The sequence below is a fragment of the Chiloscyllium plagiosum genome, unplaced genomic scaffold, assembly GCF_037043375.1.
Source record: "Chiloscyllium plagiosum isolate Xiang-an unplaced genomic scaffold, Cpla_swu_hap1 HiC_scaffold_3, whole genome shotgun sequence".
Lineage (NCBI taxonomy): Eukaryota > Metazoa > Chordata > Chondrichthyes > Orectolobiformes > Hemiscylliidae > Chiloscyllium > Chiloscyllium plagiosum.
Window position 1 is genome coordinate 49,371,435 of NW_028270141.1, and position 6,000 is coordinate 49,377,434.

The 6,000-nt window shown below is 44.3% G+C and overlaps 1 pseudogene; it reads right to left on the bottom strand.

Annotated features, from left to right (window-relative positions):
* Positions 1 to 5,386, bottom strand: part of LOC148150581 (uncharacterized) — a 156,029-nt pseudogene extending 150,643 nt beyond the window's left edge.
* Between the last annotated feature and the right edge of the window lie 614 nt (positions 5,387 to 6,000).

The window sequence follows — 6,000 nt, forward strand, 5'->3', positions numbered from 1 at the left end:
GCCCACTCTCTTAAGCTATCTAACTTCTTCTGCAACCTCCCAGTTTCAATACTACCTGTCTCTCCACCTATCATTGTATCATCTGCAAACTTAGCAAGAATGCTCTCCGTACTTTCATCTAGATCATTAATGCATAAAGTAAAAGTTGTAGTCCCAACACTGACCCTTGCGATATACCACTCGTCACCAGCTGCCATCTTGAGAAGGATCCTTTTATCCCTTTTATCCATGTCCACAATGACCCTCCAAAGAGTAACCCACCCAGACCCATTCCCCTACTCTATTGCTCTACATTTACCCCTACTAATGCACCTAACCTACACTATGAGCAATTTACCCTGGCCAGTTCACCTAACCTGCACATCTTTGGACTGTAGGAGGAAATCAGAGCATCCAGAGGAAACCCAAGCAGACATGAGGAGAATATGCAAACTCCACACAGACAATTGCCCGAAGTTGGAGTTGAAAATGTGTTGCTGGAAAAGCGCAGCAGGTCAGGCAGCATCCAGGGAACAGGAGAATCGACGTTTTGGGCATAAGCCCTTCTTCAGGAATGAGGAAAGTTTGTCCAGCAGGCTAAGATAAAAGGTAGGGAGGAGGGACTTGGGGGAGGGGCGTCGGAAATGTGATAGGTGGAAAGAGGTCAAGGTGAGGGTGATAGGTCAGACTGGGGTGGAGGCGGAGAGGTCGGGAAGAAGATTGCAGGTTAGGAAGGTGGTGCTGAATTCGATGGATTAGACTGAGACAAGGTGGGGGGAGGGGAAATGAGGAAACTGGTGAAGTCCGAGTTCATCCCTTGAGGTTGGAGGGTTCCTAGGCGGAAGATGAGGCGCTCTTCCTCCAACCGTCGTTTTGTTGTGGTCTGGCGATGGAGGAGTCCAAAGACCTGCATATCCTTGGTGGAGTGGGAGGGGGAATTGAAATGTTGAGCCACAGGGTGGTTGGGTTGGTTGGTCCGGGTATCCCAGAGGTGTTCTCTGAAACGCTCCGCAAGTAGCCGGCCTGTCTCCCCAATATAGAGGAGGCCACATCGGGTGCAGAGGTTGCAATAGATGATGTGTGTGGAGGTGCAGGTGAATCTGTGGCGGATATGGAAGTTTCCTTTAGGGCCTTGGAGGGAGGTGAGGGGGGAGGTGTGGGCGCAAGTCTTGCACCTCCTGCGGTTGCAGGGGAAGGTGCCGGGAGTGGAGGTTGGGTTGGTGGGGGGCGTGGACCTGACGAGGGAGTCACGGAGGGAGTGGTCTTTACGGAATGCTGATAGGGGAGGGGAGGGAAATATATCCTTGGTGGTGGGGTCCGTTTGGGGACCACCAAGGATATATTTCCCTCCCCTCCCCTATATACTATCACATTTCCGACGCCCCTCCCCAAAGTCCCTCCTCCCTACCTTTTATCTTAGCCTGCTGGACAAACCTTCCTCATTCCTGAAGAAGGGCTTATGCCCGAAATGTCGATTCTCCTGTTCCCTGGATGCTGCCTGACCTGCTGCGCTTTTTCAGCAACACATTTTCAACTCTGATCTCCAACATCTGCAGACCCCACTTTCTCCTGCCCGAAGTTGGAATCAAACCCGGGTCCCTGGTGCTATGAGGCAACAGTGCTAACTACTGAGCCTCCGTGCTGCCCTATTAAAAGCGTGGGTTTTACTACTGCCTGTGGTTTTCCAATTACCTGACATGTAGGAAATGTCTGGCAAAATTCAACTACATCCTTGTGCAGTCCAGGACAGTAAAAATGTTTTTGTATTTTAGCTTGAGTTTTTCTTAACCCCAAAATGACCTCTGACTGGTAGTTTGTGCACCATCCACAATACCTCCTTTCTATAACCCATTGGCAATATGACTTGATGACTTTCTGCTCATTTTGCATCTGCCTGACTATGTATTGGTCTCCACTTCCTCATTCAGACATCATTTTTAAGATAGTGGCTTACTGGGATACATCTAAATTATTCTTCTATTTATGCTTTTTGATATAATTGCCTCAAATATTCATCTTTCTGCTGTAACTCAGTTAATTTCTCTGAGCTAAATGTATGTACTTTATCATCTATCTGCTCCTGTTTTGTCTCAACCATCTGATCAAACAGGGTCTCTGCTAATTCCACTTCAACTTTATTATCTGTACTCTTTTGTCTCTCCTGTTTCAACTGGTGACTTTGCAACCTCATTACCACACAGTCAGGAAAACCTCCAGGATATGCAGGATATGGAATCAATGGTTAGTACTGTTGCCTCACAGCATCAGGAACCCCGGGTTTGATTTCAGCCTCGAGAGACTGGTCGAGTGAAGTTTGCACATTCTCCCAGTGTCTGCATGTGTTTCTTCCGGTGCTCCAGTTTCCTCCCACAATCTGAAGATGTGCAGATTAGGTGGTTTAGCCATGCTAAATTGCCCAAGGTGTTCAGGAATATGTAGGTAAAAGGTACATTACTTGCAAAATGTGTTGCTGGAAAAGCACAGCAGGTCAGGCAGCATCCAAAGAGCAGGAGAATCGATGTTTCGGGCATAAACCCTTCTTCAGGAAAAGGTACATTAGTCAAGGGTAAGTGTAGAGCACTGGGATAGGGGAATGGGTATGGATGGGTTACTCTTCAGAGGGTTGGTGTGGACTTGTTGGGCCAAATGGTTCCACACTGTAGGGATTCTATGATTTAATAGCTCAATTGCCTGATTTTCCACTGGATTTTCAACCACAGTAGGCAACACTCCTACCTGTGAACCAGCTGTATCGTTACCAAGGACAGATTGTATTCCTGGAGCTGAGAGTTTTTCCAGTACTCCTACCCACTTCACTACTCTTCACTGAACACTCTAACCTCACTCTATATAATTGAGCACTTCTAGTCTCAATGTAACTTCCCATTAACAGCACTTTTTCTGGCAATAGTCCTTCAGAAGTACATATCTCCTCATCTTTCAACAGGATCCTGCATCTCTTAATATTGTAACCTCTTTACTTACTGTTCCTGGCCTATGCGAGTAAACTTTACCTTTGCAAATAAATGGTTTAAGAAGATCTGGTACTTCCTCCTTAAATAACCCCTGACCAGGTTGTATATTCTGGTGCAGTTTTTTAGCCTCCACTATGCTTTCTGTTACCACTCCAACAAAATTCATTGGCTTAACTCATTTTCCTCCATCTGGCTTCCCAATGCTTTTCCTAACCCACCAACACTGTGATTTAATATGGTCTACTTTATTGCAGTGAAAACACTGGAGCTTTCTAATTTCTCTTCCCCCTTCAAGGGTTTCCTTTTTACCTTGTGCTAAGTTACTCTTATGATCTCCACTGAGATCTACTTTTCCCTTACCACTCGAGGAGTTCTCTTATCCCCAATTTCTATCCCTCATGGATTGAAATTGATATTGGAAGCCAAACTTTGATTTGGCCAAACTTTGATGAGGCCGAACCTCATAATCATCAGCCATTTCAGCTGCTAATCTTGCTATTTTAACTCTCTGCTCTTCCACACGAGTTCTCACTACTTTCTCACTAAGCTTACCTTCTGCCTTCATCGTCACCCTTGGAAACTTTCTTTCCTGTCCAAGTGCCAATTTATGAAGTTCAAACTCCCTCACTCCTTCTCTGTCTCTTTCTCTCTTACGTCTCTCTTTTTCTCCTTTCATCTCTTTCTCTTTCTTTTTGTACTTCCTCTGCTTTTATTCGTAATTCAAACAGTTTCATTTCTTTTTCTCTTTCTTTCCCTTTAACTCAAGCTGCTTCATTTTCAACTGAAGTTTAGTCATCTCCAAAGATTCTCATGGCCTTTCCAGCAAATTTAAATGCTGAGCTATTGCTGTAATAACCACATCTTTTTTCGGAGACACTGACAATTTCAGCCCCAGTTTGTTTGCCAATTCCAGCAACATTTCCTTGTTCACTTTTTGTAAAGCCCCCAAAGCCATTTCTTTCTACCCCCAGAAAACTCTTAGTAACTGAAAGAGTCATTACTATCCCACACTGTTTAAACCAATCACGTTCAACACCCAGAACAAAAGATGATAACACTTACCACTCACCACCTTTGAGCCCATCAAACCAATCCCAAATTGGTACTACAGAATAAATCCCGGACAAACCCCCAGTCTCTTATGGACCAGACGGGACCCCCTCAAGACATTTCAAGAAGGTAGCCCAGATCCTAACTTTCCTAGTTGTTTTGAGCAGGTGGGGAGTGGATATTCCAGGAGTGATGTAGCTGGTCAAAACCCCTCAGTTTTTAACAAAACAGAATTTATTTATAGAGTACCGAATGAAACACAAACAAAAGAGACCAAAATGTAGAATAAAAGCTATTTGAAAACCCAAATGACATGATATCCCCTGCAACTTAACAAAAAGCTGTTCCGATTTCCTGCAACATCCCATAAACTCATCCCCTTGGCAAAAATGTAAATTCAAACACAGGTTCTTACAAGAGTGATATCAGAGAGAGAGTCAGTCAGCCAGAAAACCTCTGATGAATCAGGGGGCCTTTCTCCTCAGCAGTTGTTTTTGACCAGCAGCTTCAAACTAAACCAAACCATAAGAATCCCTGAACTGTGAGAACTGGCCACTTCCCTTTCATTGTACAAGTGTTTAAAAAAAACCTAAGAGCCCTTTTCCCTGATTGTTGCCTTAGGCAGTATGTGTTAGCCATTATTAAAGAAGCCAGTTCAGACATATCAGCACATCTGCCTTTACAACCCTTCTTGAAAATAAAAACAAGGGGAAAACAACCTTGTTAAAGGGGCAGCATCATCACAATGCTAGTACCTTGCCTCTAACACTATGGGTTCCTATCTTATTCAACAGCCTCCTTTGCAGCACATTGTCAAAATCCTGCTGGAAATCCAAGTAGATAATATCCACTGGCTCTGCTTTGTCCAACATCCTCATTGCCTCCTCAAAGAATTCTAAGAGATTTGTCAGGCATTATCTCCCCTTGATGAAACCATGCTGTTTTTGCCCTATTTTACTATATACTTCCAAGTATTCAGAAATCTCATCCTTCGCAATGGACTCCAAAATCTGACCAACAACCGAGGTCAGGCTAATCAGCCGATAATTTGCCATCTTTTGCTTTGCTCCCTTTTTAAACAGAGGGTTACATTAGAGAATTCCAGTGCGCTGGGATACTCCCTGAATCCAGTGATACCCGAAGGATCACCATTCATGCCTCCACTATCTCTTCAGCTATCTTCTTCAGAACTCTGGGGTATAGCCCATTTGGGCCAGGTTATTTATTTGCCTTCAGGCCTTTCAGTTTTTCATGCACCTTCTCTTTGGTGACAACCGCCGTACTCACCTTTGCCCTGTCCGATGCTCTTGAATGTTTGTGATGATACTCGTGTTTTCCACTGTGAAGAGTGACGGAAAGTACTTGTTCAGTTCCTCCGCCATTTCTTTGTTCCTATTACTACATCTCCAGCAGCCTAATGTCCACTTTTGCCTCTCTTTTGCCTTTTGAATATTTAAAGAAATTCCTGCAATCTCCTGCAATTGGCTGGCTTATCCTCTTAGTTAATCTTCTCCCTCCTTATTTCTTTTGTAGCTGTTCTCTGTTGGTCTTTGTAGGCTTCCTAACCTCCTGGCTTCCCACTGCCCTTCCCCACATTATATGCTTTCTGTTTTGTTGTCCCTGACTTTCTTTGTTAGCCATGGTTGCCTTGTTGTCCCTTTAGTATGTTTCTCTTTCCAGGAATGAATTTTGCTGAGTTTCCAGAATTACTCCCAGAAATTCCTGCCATTGCTGTCTTTCCTGCTAGGCTCCTCTCCCAGTCAATTCTGGCCTGCTCCTCTCTCATGCTTCTGTAGTTGCCTTTATTCAACTGTAATACTGTTACATCTGATTCCAACTTCTCCCTCTCAAATTGGGAGTAAAATTCTATCATATTATGGTCATTGCCTCCTAAGGGTTCCTTCTCGTTAAAGTCCTTTATCAAGTCTGCCTCAATGCACAACACTAAATCCAGTATTCCCTGTTCCCTGTAGTGGGCTCCAAAAAGCCATCTCGT